This window comes from Lissotriton helveticus, chromosome 1_1, assembly GCF_964261635.1.
Source record: "Lissotriton helveticus chromosome 1_1, aLisHel1.1, whole genome shotgun sequence".
NCBI classification, from domain to species: Eukaryota; Metazoa; Chordata; class Amphibia; order Caudata; family Salamandridae; genus Lissotriton; species Lissotriton helveticus.
In genome coordinates, this window is record NC_136057.1 from 423400831 (window position 1) to 423415897 (window position 15067).

Below are 15067 nucleotides of genomic sequence, written 5' to 3' on the forward strand. Positions count from 1 at the left end.
GTCAAACCTCTTCTTGCCCTCACCACTAAGGACATATCAGACAGTTCCTTTCCATGGACTACAGAGCATGCGCAGGCCTTCCAAGATTTGAAGAGGGCCCTGTGTACTGCTCCAGTCCTCGGTACTCCTGACTATAGCAAACAATTTTTTCTTTTTGTACATGAGACAGGTGGCTGTGCATGCGCTGTCTTGACCCAGATGTTTGGAGGTCACCAACGACCATGTGCCTATTTTTCAGCCACCTTAGACCCTGTTGCAAGTGCTCTCCCAGGATGCTTTCGGGAGACAGCTGCGGCCGCCCTCATGATCCGTCAGAGTGCGGTAATTGTCATGAACTCCCCTCTGACTCTGATGGTCCCTCATTCTGTAGATACCCTCCTTAACAACACCAAGACACAGAACCTCACTAGCGCACGACTTACAGGGTATGATCTGACACGCTTTGCCAGCCATATTAACATCAAAAGATGCACTGCACTAAACCCCGCCACATTACTTCCACTGGACACTCAGGATGCCCGCTTAGACCCACATGACTGCATATTAAGGACAGAGGAGGAGACGAAGGGACGGGTCGACTTACAGGACACCCCGATAGCAGAACCAGAAGGTACACTGTATGTAGACGGATCATGTCTCAGAGGGCCAGATTGTAACACCTCAGCTGCCTACGCTCTCATGACATTAGGGCGAGTAGTAGAAATAGCTCAGATTCCACAGTGCTCTCCTCAAGCAGCAGAATTAGTGGCCCTCACTAGAGCTTGTAAGTTAAGCAAAGGGATGAAGGTAAATATTTATACTGACAGTCAGTATGCCTTCGGGGTGGCCCACAACTTCGGGAGGTTGTGGAAAGAAAGGAATTTCCTTACTTCCCATGGGACCATCATTCAACATGGCCCCCTAATTCACCGACTGTTAGACTCCCTGACACTCACCAGAAAAGTGGCCATCATAAAATGTAAGGCCCATAAGAAAATGACAGATGATGTTGGGAAAGGCAATGCCCTGGCTGACCAGACGGCCAGACAAACAGCTCTTAGAAAAAGGGAAGGAATGTATGTAGGAGGTCCCACTAGGTGGGTGGCAGACGAGGGCATGGTTGAAAACACAGTACAGAGTGTGATTGATATTCAGTCCCATACTACTAATATGTCTGTACAGCATTGGGTATAAAAACTGATTGTCTGTACAGTCTAACTAAGACCTTTTGTACTCTTTACAGAAACAGTCCTGACATTTGTCCCATTCAGCGATGCCAGACTGCATTCTACATCTACGGAAGCAGAGAGTGACAGCATACTTAAAGGATGGGTGGAACCCTCCCTTAACTCTGCTCAACACCAAGAACAATTGTTTTGCGCCCCCGAGGAAAGGCGTGCCCTTGACTTCGCCAAGTACCGATAGGCTGTAAGGCTGTGATCCTCCCAGGCTGAGAGTAGTGCCATTTGTAAGACTGAGGTAAACCATAAGGGCCCTCGGCCACTGCATCTGGTGAAACAACCACCAATCACAGACAGCCACTAGGGGTCCCTGGCTTAGCACAATGGCCGCCTTCCCAAACACCCGTATCCAGAAACGAGATTCCAGTCTCCGACATAGCAGATGCTTCCTGGTCACCGTGGTGACGCTGTTTGTCTCCCTCCTCCTATCAATCCTTGGTTGGCTCTTACTGATCTATCATCCTGCTACATCACCGACTCCTATCCCGACTCCCACAGAACATCAGTACTATTCGATACCAGCCCACGAATTACCCCACCGTGCAGAATTTTTCCATAACACCTTCATCCAAATGTTGCATCACCACCAACTGATCATGAACACTTCCAACTGCTGGGTGTGCGGACTGATGCCACATTCCATGCTACATCCTGTCCCATTCTTTCCTTATCTATTTTCCATCTCTGGGTCTTGTCTTGCATGGTGGATGTTGATGCAGGAGGCCTTCACTGCCAACGGTACTGCCCATTCTGTCCTTGGGACATTCCACGATGACTTCCGGCGGAACAGATCTGGCAATACCAGTGCTCCTTTTTGCCCAACCAGCTCTTCCACATTGCTACTACCACCAGATAAACTCGGTGAGATGGTAATATTCAACTCACAGATGCCCAACAATGACCTGTTTTTTACAATAATACCAATCTCACAATAATCAGAACCTCCAAGTTTCAAAGAACATAGAAACCTATTGTGGGTAAATCAACTTTGTATTTATGTCTCATAATCCCAAATTAACATTATACAAAATACATCTTATAGTAAATAGTAGACAGAGAGAAGGGGTTATTTAAAATTTGTACAAATACATATTTATTCACGATATTACAGTATATTCACAATCGTAAAGACTGGAGAAATGCATACATTCATAGACAATACATGTTGTATAAAAACATAATCATAAAAAACAAAAAGCAATATACGGCGATAGATAAAATGTTCGTGAGGAACAGGTGTCGACGCGGCGTTTCGGTTGGAATGTAAATTAAAAACCTTCTTCAGGACAGTTTCTATAAGGAAACACACAATTACTATTTCATGTATATAATGCAGTGTTTGTACACATAAACATTCTTTATTGCTATCGTTAATGTTTTCATCTCTGCTGGCTACTTCTAGATGTTACTACACACAAATTAGAGCTTTTACAGTTGATTACTAGACATATTGACTTAACACTAATTGTATTCTTTTGGTAGGTCATATTGTTGGTATTATCGGAAAAGTAGGTGGGGCTTTACTAAATGACAACCAGAAGTTATAGCTCTGGCTTTGTGTATTAATATATATACACACCTGCTCTACACATGAAGAGTAGACATTAATATCTCATTTACCTGAGGTTTATTATTTCCTCTGAGTTGAATAAAAGGGAGAGGACCCGTTCCCTGATCCGGGTAGGACGGAATTCAGACTTTTATATTATAGATAAGTCTGGATGTTCTGATATCTGTACGTAAAGAAAATTAAATGAACATAGACAAGAAGGTGCCTTTGTTAGTAGTATTTAACCTTCTTGCTTGATCGTGTTAGTCTCTATTTAAGAAAGATAGAATACCTTCAGGCGGTTATATTCGGGATCACGCTATTTTTATAGGAGCCACCGCTGTCTGGTTATATGTTAACTTGCGTATTTGCTAGAGAATAAACCAAAACATGGAATTTACCATGTTATCTTGAAAGTATTTTAACTCATTAGTCTATAACCAAGTAGTTTCACTTACCACACTTCACTATATGGCAAATCGCTGTAGTCGTAGCCCTTTTAATTGGCTTTTCGTATCAACTGTACTAGTCTGGGGGTTGTCCTCCCACTAGTTCGGTGATTTCTAAAAATAAAGAGACTGGTATTGAGATAATAATATCTCCTATGGTGTTACCAAATATTCTGGTATGTTTTTGTTAACGAGACTACTATTGCATGCTTTAATATTAAGCTAACGAGTCCATACAGTAAATTCAATGGAATCATTGTATACTTTCTATATATTGTTGCTTGCTGTTAAATATATATATTGATGTATGATACGAAAAACCAATTAAAAGGGCTACATTAACGATAGCAATAAAAATGTAAATGTATTGCGACTTATATAGCGCACGTATCACCCGAAGGTATCAAGGCGCTTGCTTAGGGAACCCGTCCTGGTATTCCCCTGTGAGATACCCCGGCAGGGTATCCACAAGGTGAAAGCCAGGCATCCCGCCGCGAGGGGCCGTAGTGGAGATTAAGCAAGCTATTGCCCAGAGTCGCAGAGTGTGACCCCATGAGTCGAGTAGACACCGGAGCGAGAATTGTCGAGTCTGTGGAATTTTTGAGCCCGAGACCCGCCGAGGCGGGGAATCGAACCCTGGTCCACGGCCGATCTCAGCTTCCGGGTCTGCCGCCTCTAACCACTGAGCCACGCTTCTAAAGAATGTTTATGTGTACAAAAACTGCATTATATACATGAAATAGTAATTGTGTGTTTCCTTATAGAAACTGTCCTGAAGAAGGTTTTTAATTTACATTCCAACCAAAACGCCGTGTCGACACGTGTTCCTCACGAACATTTTATCTATCGCCGTATATTGCTTTTTGTTTTTTATGATTATGTTTTTATACAACATGTATTGTCTATGAATGTATGCATTTCTCCGGTCTTTACGATTGTGATTATACTGTAATATCGTGAATAAATATGTATTTGTACAAATTTTAAATAACCCCTTCTCTCTCTCTACTATTTACTATAAGATGTATTTTGTATAATGTTAATTTGGGATTATGAGACATAAATACAAAGTTGATTTACCAACAATAGGTTTCTATGTTCTTTGAAACTTGGAGGTTCTGATTATTGTGAGATTGGTATTATTGTAAAAAACAGGTCATTGTTGAGCATCTGTGTGCTTTCGAGACCACTTTCGTGGCTCCTGTAGGGACTCCTTGAGCTTTTTGATTATTTCCCCTGGTCCCAGACCTGCAATAGAAGGGGGCCTCCTTTACTTTGTTTAATATTCAACTCAACCACTCCCTCACGGGCTGGATCTGGGGTCTTCTTTCCCAGTGGGGTTGGAGGGTCCTCATCTTCCTTGCCTTGGGAGTAGCTGTCCTGGTCTCCTGCTGTTTGTGCTTTCAGTGCCTGCCAGTGCTCTGTACAATGTGTGCCCAGACCATCAAGCCTCCGCCATCAAACATTCACAACTCCAATATGATGGTGATGATCCAGCAAGAAACAGATGGCCTTATGAACATTGACATTTCCTAAAGTATTTCCCACTCTATGGCAAAAGGAGGGCTGAGGAAAAGTATTTTTCGATCAACAATCATTCTTACCAGGACTCCATTGGTTTTTAACATTGCCATCTCGTGGCAAACACCTTCACAGGACCCACCTGGTCGTTTTTCTTTTGTACAAGGAAAATTCTATCAGCACGACAAAAATCCATTTTTTGTAGGCCTGCATTTCTGCCCAGGAACTGTCACCCACCCAACCCTCTGTTCTCAGCAGTTCATCAGAAAGCCACATGGCCCTCACCCCAAGTTAATGACTCATCTTTCCTCTCCTGCTCCCAGCCTGATAACACATCCTTGACATCCTGATCAGGTTATCTGGACAATGGTCTGACTGCTGGCTCATAATCAGGGTGGGTAAACAATGACTTGAAAGACCCGGCTTTGATCAGGCAGTTGAACAATCACCTGAAAGAAAGAGCCCTGATCAAAGCAGAGTGGACAATGCTCTGTGTACCAAGCCTTGACCAGGTCACCAACTACAAGCATAGAGTGGACAATGCTCTGTGTACCAAGCCTTGACCAGGTCACTAACTACAAACACCACTTGGGTCCAGCTAATCAACAACAAACACTGCCCTGAGTGAATAATGGACTAACAGCCAAATGAATGTACTAAGAAACATATAAAAGGCATGTAAGCTACCGAGTGAAGTAGCATCCTCCTTTGCACTGTCCTTTGACTCGCTTGGGACTCTGTTCCATAGCCCGGGCTATTGAAATAAATCTGGGTTCCTCCTGCAGACGAAGGCTCCTGTGTCTCCTTTTACTACGTATGAAGGGTATGGAAGATTTGGGCGGTTCCCCCGCCGCAGAGACCCTGTAAGTGGGTTATCCCCAGAGGCGCAGCTAGCGCCAAATTTCGGGGGGGGGGGCTAAGAAAAAATTTCGGGGGGGGCTGAACTTTTAATCAGTAGGCAGAGTGGAGCTGCAGGGCCTCCAACAAGGGGTGAAACAACACCAAGGCCTAATTAACATTCAAATGGTCTTTTAAAGACCTGTGAAACGTTCGGGTGTGGTTGTGTGTGTGCCCGGGATCTGTCTCATCCCGGGCTGCCACACACGACGGGGGGGCTGAAGCCCGGTGAGTTCAATGGGTGTTGCGCGCCTGGTTATCCCGGTTCTTCAACCTCCACCCAGGCCTTCAAAACTGACCTCAAGGTTCTCCTCCTTCAAAGACACTTCCAAATGTAAATCACGCCCTGTCTATTACCTGAAGGAAGACCTTCCATTATAGAAAATTCTATTCTCCATGACTATGGAAGTGCCTTCCCAGTGTGTTCTTGTGGTTTGAGTGTCTGCCAAGTATTGCAGCATTATCCTTCTACCTGTGTTTGGTACTCTTTTGTAACATGCACATGCCACTTTTCTCTTGTAACACACTGTTACCTCTTATATTCTGTTTGCTTTAGATAACTGCACAAGTGCCACCATTGCCGACATAACGTTTGTTCTTGTGTTTGAGTGTCTGCCATTTATTGCAGTATTATCCTTCTACCTGTGTTTGGTACTCTTTTGTAACATGCACACGTCACTTTTCTCTTGTAACACACTGTTTGCTACCTCTTACATTTTGTTTGCTTTAGATACTTGCTCAAGTTCCGCCATTGCCTACGTAACGATTGTTCTTGTGTTTGAGTGTCTACCATTTATTGCAGCGTTATACCGCTACTTGTACTTTGTATACCTTTGTAACCTGCACAGATGTCACTTTTCCCTCCTATAATTGTACCGTTTGCTACCTCTTGTATTTTGTTTGCTCACATTTGTCACTTTTGCCTCATGTAACTTAATGTTTGCTGTTGTACTTCGTTCACTTGTAATCTTCGCCTCATGTATCATTACTGTTCCTTTTGTGAAGCGCTCTGACACCTTCGGGTATATAAAAACGCATAAATAAAATAAAAATAAATAAAATAAGGTAAAGGGCTCATCAAAGTCCGTTACGTCTAGGGCAATGTGGATAGGTAGATGTTGATCAAGATCCCCTGGGCATTCGCTGACGTCACCGGGCTCAGGCTCCGCCCCGCGGATCAGTGTCTGCTGAGGTCCCGCCTCTCCTTTGACCACGAAGGGCGCTTGATGTCAACCCGCGCGCTAATAACTGCAAGGTCCCATCGCGACTGGGACATGCAAATGATTGAGGGCACCCTGAATGAATCCTGTAACAGTGGCGCCTGTACGTATTTCAATTCAAGTGTTTTTTCGTCGTGTTACCCTGGGTCCCCTACTGACCTGCAGTCAGTTAATCTTTGATTGATTCATGTGTATGTTCCGTTTACCTAACGGGTCAGTCCCCTTGCTTTGAAGCAGGTATTTTTTGCGCATCGTGTTTGAAGGCTCGAGGCACGGATGGATGGTGGGATGAAAGGTTCAAATACACAGTGCGTCGTGTACTTTGTGCGCGTGGGTTAAGGATTTGTGGGGCCACAGAAGTATTTAAAATGCAATCTTTAGTCGTATTACGATTTTCCGACGCAAGTGAGATCTATTTTTTTGTTTAGATTAAATGTATCCTAGTACATCGTGATAAATACCTGCAGATTTTGTAGGCGTCACATTTTACATAGCCTAAAGGGGACAACTTTGGCGTTTTGAATAAAGGGCTCTGAATGAGACCCACTTAATCCCCCGTTTATTGTGTCCACGTGCGACTCCATTTATTTCTAATGGTAGTCTTGTATTTACTTCCTCACTGTGTTACTTAAATAACTTGGTTTCTGGTGACCGAATTTGAAATTGACCTGTAGTGTTACCGGAAAAACCTCTTAAATTGTGTGAAAGTGTTTAGAAAAGGCAGACCATGTTGCATAATGCAACACTTTCGACTTCCGATTTAGCTATTTTGTTATTTTTACACACATTAATGCGGTATGATGCAGGTTCACCTGAGTAGCATCAGTTTAACACCAGAATCCAATAAACGGTGGATCGACCTTTCCTTCACACTAATATACGCACGTTCGTTTATTAGCATGTTGCACAGCGTGATACTTAGCAATTCATTTGATGAGTGGCCTTACTCATGTTATCCTTAATCTTTAGACAATCTTCCCTGACGAAGTGAAATGCATCGGGAGACACGCTGAGATTGCTTCACGTTAACGGATGTATTTGGATATATATAAGATCGAAATGGAAATAAATTAAGTTCTTGGATACATTCACAAACTTTATTCAGACATTTTCTCACATAAGGATAACAATCATTCAGATCCCACATCGGTGTCGTCGTGGGTCATTGCGGTGCTCACTGCTCAGAAGGACGCCTCCCCAAGCTGGGTGACGCTTCCATTTTCTACAGTTGTTCAACACCCTTTGATCCGTGAGTGATACTTCTGAAGCACGCCACACATTTCTTTATTGTTCACATCTTGTTTTGCTGTGCGTGTTCAAACACCCCCCCGTTTTGACTTTTTAGAACTTAACAAGATTGTTTTATTTATTTTTTATTTCCGTTTCATATAGGGTTCGTATTTGTTCGGATATACTATCTGGAGCTAAGGAGTGCAAAACAGCCTTTATCCCACCTGAGTCTTTTGAATGAGTGTCTGTCTGCTTGTGTCTGGGTGTTTGCCTATGTTTGTGTGTGTGTGAGTGAGAAAAGCGAGTGAAAGAATCCAGACACTAGATATGTATTTTAAAGGAAATTCTGGGAATGCTTTGTGAGCTTTGCTGCTTGTTTGTGATTGCGCTCTTAAAAATATATAAGTAATCGGACACATAGTAAAAGTATCTTATTCTTGTCCTTAGCCCCGCCCCTAGCCCGCCCACTTGCTACACTCCTAGCTCATTTTAAGAGTACCTGCACTTATTTTTTCCCATTTAAAGCACTGTCACCATACTCTAAATCAGGCCCTTACGTTTTGACCAGCACCTTACAACTTTTATGTGTTTTTATACTGATTGTAAATACTTTGTTTTTTAACAGCCGCGGTCCCTGCAGGTAACAGCGGTGGGGCTGGGTAAAGAGGGATTTCTAAGGACGATGCGGAGGGAAATTTAAATAAATAACTAATTTTCATTCCGCATAGTCCCTCGAAATAGCTCCCCTTACCCGTCCCCACCGCCCCAATGCTGTTACCTGCACGGACCGCGGCTGCTTTTTAAAACATCGTATCTGTCAAAAAGGTACTCTGGCACATTGTTTTTGTATTTATTCAAATTGTTTTTAAATAAAGGTTCAATACATGCTTCATACTCCTAGGCCATTGCCAGTATTTACATGTCTATATATCTGATCTCCAACATCTAGAACTATATGAATAAAATCTACATTAAATATATAGTTGTATGTCAAGTCATGGGCCACATTTTTTTTAACGATATTATGTTCATACACTTGGTCTAGACCTGGATGTCTTATATAAATTTCAGGTTGACGCTATGGCCAAGGGATGTTATCCTTGTCATATACTATACAGTCAGTCACAGTTCTGACTAGAAATAATGTGTAATATACATATGAACACTTTCTGCGCTGTTTACGTGCACCATAGAAGTATGTCTCGTGAACTACTTGCTGAAAGGGCAGGTTGTGGCATCATCAAAGTCACAACTGCAGTATTGTCACTGAGCTGCATTCATAGTGTAAGGTTTATGTTACTGTGTTACATATCTGCTCTATATCTTGTCTCCCTTAATGCACTTATGAGTGCATTATGCGTAATTTAACATTTTATAAGGTGGTTGGGATATCGCTCATATTTGTGATGAAATAGCTATCCAGCAAAACTGAAATCTGGGGCAAAGTCTAATATATTGTATTGTGCTTGCAAGAACAACATTTTTTTTAATGCATGCCTTGATCTAAAATTTGTCAGACTCGTAACTCTCCCACAAAATTTCCAGATATGCCATTGCTTTTTTTCCTAGTGCATTTTAGCTAATGGCACTTGTAATAAGGCGGATGGGTTGTAGCACAAACTCAACCTGAAGGTAATTGGAGAGCTTTACATGAGCAGTATTACATTACACAAGGACACATACATTGTTTTAGGCACAGGGAGATTAAGAGACCTGCCCAGAACGCCAGGATGTTGGGCTGACGCTGAGACAACAACCTGTTTCCCCAGTTCCAAAGTCGGCAGCTGTGGCTGTTACGCCACAGCGTGTGATACAGTAAACATTCTTAACTATTCTTTCACCTTAAAAAGTTGAAAGAATAGTTAAGAACAACATTTGTAGTTTTTAAGTTGAAACCACATACTCCCTTGTCCCTCCTCCATGATGTTAAGCTCCCCATCCAGGACAGGTCAGGCAATGGCTAGAATGCTCTGCACTGTGGGGATCAGTGACCGCTTCAAGCACTTTTTTTGTTTTTGTTGGTGGTAAGCTTGATGAGACAGGTCACCCCCAAAGGTCATTCCACCCTTTCCAGCACTGGATGCTGTGGCGCTTAAGCCCCCGATTACCGCACTTCAGTGGGGGCCAGCACAGATCGGTGGTGGCGGGGGGATGAAGGGGGACAAGGGGGAAATAAAAAATCAAATTAAACTTATTATCTTGCCACTTCCTCCTTGTCCCATCTCGCCGGCCAGGGTACAAAGCACCCAAGCTAAGGCTACCTTCAGTCAATCACAATGCTGTTATGCAGTATTGTGATTGGTGTGAGCACTGTAGTTCGGCGCGCCGACGGGGAGAGGGAGCCTGGGCATGTTCTCCACTAAGGCTGTAATGCAGCCTGGGTGGTGAACATGCTAAGTGCGCATGAATGTTTGGCCAGTCCGAGAGGGCTGACCAAACATTCATGTGCACTTAGGGAGTGAAATCCATCCACTCCTTCCCTCCCATGCTCTGTCAGCAGAGCAGCCCTGCCTGGCAAACCTGGCATGCCCACAACAGGAAAAAATAAACTCATTAATATTTGGGGCCTGATTTAGGGTTGGAGACACTGGTTAGTGCATCACAAAATTGACATATATCCACTACTGGTCCAATTGAAGGTCCGTACAGATTTTTTTAAATGTGCAAACGTTTTATTGTACAAACTTTAGAACAATATTAATACAGAGTGAAGTTAAATATGGTTTGACAGTACAGGACTTTAATAGTATGTGAGCTAGCAAATATAGGGTTGGTTGATTCTCTTGTCTGAGGGTCTTCCATATTATCCCTTAGCAAAAGTCTGCGAATGTCCCTCCCTAAAACTGTTGTTTATTGTTATTATAAAGTTGGAGCAATCCTACCTGTCTTATTGTATTGTAATTGCATTTATATAGCACGTCAAAGTGCTTTATCGGCAAGTAGCATGCTACTTCGGAACCCAAAAAGGATTAGTGGTGAATTAGTATAGTGAAATGTGAAAGTAATCTGAGTGGTGGATATGTTAGTTATTTGAATTGAGAAGGATAGCGGAGGGATAGAAGAGGGAACAGGTGTGCATTTAGATGGCGCTTACTACCCCTGTTGTGGTGTTGAAGCTCTTTTTTGGCAAGTAGCACACTACTCTGGAACCCATAAAGGATTAGTGGTGAATTAGTATAGTATATATTGCAGTCCTGAATTTGTGGGGTGTCGCTCGTCTTACACTTCCCGCCCCATCATCATGACAGCCAGGAAATACTGACCAAATCTGAATGCCCTGCTTTGAAATGTGATAGGAAGACGACCGTAGGACCAGCACCACTAAAGTGGAAGTACTATTGCAATGAAAGGCTGGGATGCTAAATTAGCTGCCTGCACAGCCACTCACATTAAGTAAGTGGGAGTGAAGGCGAACCAGGATATCTTGATAGGATATGATATCACACCTGAAGCGGTGATGGGTTGAACAATATGCCTAGAAGTAATTAGGCCAACACCTTTTCCCAAGAGTGCAGAACCCAGACACGATTTGGCTATATGGCATGAAATATGTGCCCGAGTATGGAACAGTGAGCCTAGAGGGGCTTGTGTTCTACTCTGGCTACATTTGAATAGAGTCCAGACCCCATACTTGGTCACTCTCATACAAACAGCAGCCCAGGTCAAAAGCCATAAATCCATGGACATGATACATACTGCACAATAAAGCCACATTGAGTCGGTGTGTGTGTGTATATGTATGTATATGTATATGTGTGTGTGTGTATATATATATATATATATATATATATATATATATATATATATATATATATATATATATATATATATAATTCACTGAAAAAACCATAGGTTTCTCACCAGTTATAATTAGGTTGAAATTTTCGTGCATAAAACCATTGAAATTCCCGCGTTATAGTTAGTTGGGCTCACTATAACTTGCGCGTGCAATGCACTGCTGATGACGTCACATATTACATCACTCATGACATGGTCAGTGACATCACTGATGACATCACTGACATCTCAAATGACATCACTGATGACAACATCCTTGTGACAAAGTGGCAGACCTCCTATCAGCATAAAATAACCTTTGACACACACATTTAAATATAGAAACTAACATTTTCTTAAAAAAGGAGAAACCAATACCAATTACAACAACTTATTAGGTAATTCCAACATCTACATACACATCCACTCATTCACCAACAGTTCTATATAGTCACTCATGCATGTACTTACTCATCATATGTACTCATACACCTATACATCCTGTTACACACTAATACTCATCCATATAGTTACTCACACACAAATTCACACATGCAAATAAACTATCAAAAAACCATTTACTTGATTATACTGCTATATACACACCACTACACATACTTCTACAGAAACGGAAACATATTTACTCTCTTAAACAATCAATTATAAAAACACATACTCACTAACCCACCCATACACACAATCATCCACCCATACAGTATTGCACACATGCTGTCTTCAAAATACATACAAATAGTGAGTCACTTATTCATGCATCTGTGCTCTAAGTAATATCCCCCACCGAACCATACAGACACTGATACTCAAAAAAACAACTAATAATCCATATACACACTCATGTAGCTATTCACCAACCCATGCAGCCACTTATACACAAAGTGAGACACAGATACAGATATTTAAATATTTAAACATTACTCGCTAATATATGTATTCACTAAGATACATTTAATAAGTCAGTTAACCAATCAATTTTACACAAAAAACATCCATTTAGACATTTATTTACCCATTTATTCTTCCATCAACCTTTAGATATACATATATAAAAAATATTTATTTTTCAGAAAGATACACATTCACTGGATGATGTCATCAGTGATGTCATTTGAGATGTCATCAGTGATGTCATAAGTGATGTCACTGACCATGTCATGAGTGATGTAATATGTGACGTCATCAGCAGTGCATTGCACGCGCAAGTTATAGTGAGTCCAACTAACTATAACGTGGGAATTTCAATGGTTTTATGCGAGTAAAATTTCCACCTAACTGTAACTGGTGTGAAACCTATGGTTTTTTCAGTGAATTTAATAGGTTTTTTTAAATGCTAATTCCTAACTATAACTGGTGTGAAACCTATGGTTTTTTCAGTGAATATGAATATATATATATATATATATATATATATATATAATTTCTATGGCAAAATGAAACCCCTCATTTTGTTCCTTTTCAAATTAAATGTATTAAGTGTTACCACTTTATTCCAATCAAGATGACTTCAGGTGTGCCATACTTTTGTCATAAGTAAGACTGTTAGCGTTCTAGTTGTTCTTTAGAACACTCTGGGACATTCTGTCATTGGGCTATAGTTGGGCTACATCTGGCTGATATTTGGGCTACATTTGGGCTCTTTTGTCTCTGGTGGCCATCTTGGGAGACTGCATTTCAGAATTTTTTAAATGAAATATAAGATGATTTGAGAAGTCACTCAAAATGTGCCCTAATTTTTCTTTCTTCAGCACTAATCATAATTTCTATGGCAAAATGAACCCCCTCATTTTGCTCCTTTGCAAATTAAATGTTTTAAGTGTTAACACTTTATTCCAATCAAGATGACTTCAGGTGTGCCATACTTTTGTCATAAGTAAGACTGTTAGCGCTCTAGTTGTTCTTTGGAACACTCTGGGACATTGTCATTGGGCTATAGTTGGGCTACATCTGGCTGATATTTGGGCTACATTTGTTTTTTTTTGTCTCTGGTGGCCATCTTTGGGCTACATTGGGCTACATTTGGGCTCTAACATATATATATATAGCCCAATGTAGCCCAATATATATTTTTTCAAAGTTAATTTTCGTAAAAACCACTGGAGCATATATCTTGAGACATAGCAAAGGCACATCGGGGTACCAGTCCCTACAATTTTGCCAAGTTTGGTGGAAATCCATTCAGCCGTTTGGGCTAAAAGTGAGTCCAACCGCCCTATGGAAATTAACACGGGGAAAACACGTTTTGGGACCCCCCTTTTATCTTGGCCCCCGCTTGACGGATCCCCCCGAAACTTTCAGGGAAGGAATGGAGCGCAGCGAGGCAAAGTTAAGGAAAGGCAGATCCCTCATTCGGCGCCAAAGTTATTCCCAATAGAATGTTGCGGATTTCCTATGGAAAACGATCCTAACTATAACTACCTACTGGCAACCGCCAGTAGGTAATATATATATATATATATATATATATATATATATATATATATATATATCACCAAACCAATCTCGACCATCAAAGAAGGCGCTGACTCCGTGTATCTCAGTTCAAGGGTTTTTATTTCTTAAATCAGCTTCTGCTCAGACGCGTTTCGGCGGCTACTCCCGCCTTGCTCACTAACATTTGACCCCTGAATAGTGCGCTTTTATATACATTTTACACTGTCACATGAGCTATAATTAACATAACTAATTGGCATTTTTCTTGTTGCCATGGTGACTTTAATTACACCCTCGTGTTGACGTGACTGAAATCATGACTGTTGCATCTTTTGGCGGGTCAGTTAATTGCTATATCTCACGTATATTCACACGTTATCTAAACATTAACATCATGTTTTGAATCACTTGGGTTTGAAAACATCATTGTATTGCAATTACCACACTCGATTTTTATATACCACATATATTTCCGAACCATGTATTGTAATAATTACATTTCACACTTGTCAAAATTAAAATGATTACACCCTTCGTGTTTCTCCTACGTCATGGAGGTTTGGGCGTATCTGGGAGAGGGGTGTGACACACTCGTGATTGGGATTGGTTTGCGGAACGAGTGATGAAAAAGGCTCAGGTTTACCGACAATCGGTTTGCTATGCCTGGTGGCAGAGTCAGAACATGTTGCAGCCTTCACAGTCCATCCTCGTGCTGCCGGTAAGCTACACACTATGTTTGTCTACAAAGTATGTATC

The 15067-nt window shown here is 41.5% G+C and overlaps 1 protein-coding gene across 1 annotated transcript in view; it reads left to right on the forward strand.

Annotated features, from left to right (window-relative positions):
* Nucleotides 1–6867: 6867 nt before the first annotated feature.
* The window catches only part of LOC144810497 (uncharacterized), a 544676-nt gene continuing 536476 nt past the window's right edge, over nucleotides 6868–15067 (forward strand). Inside the window, exon 1 of the mRNA XM_078673788.1 lies at nucleotides 6868–6959. The gene's annotated coding sequence lies outside the window, so the exon portion shown is untranslated. The remainder of the gene's footprint in view (nucleotides 6960–15067) is intronic.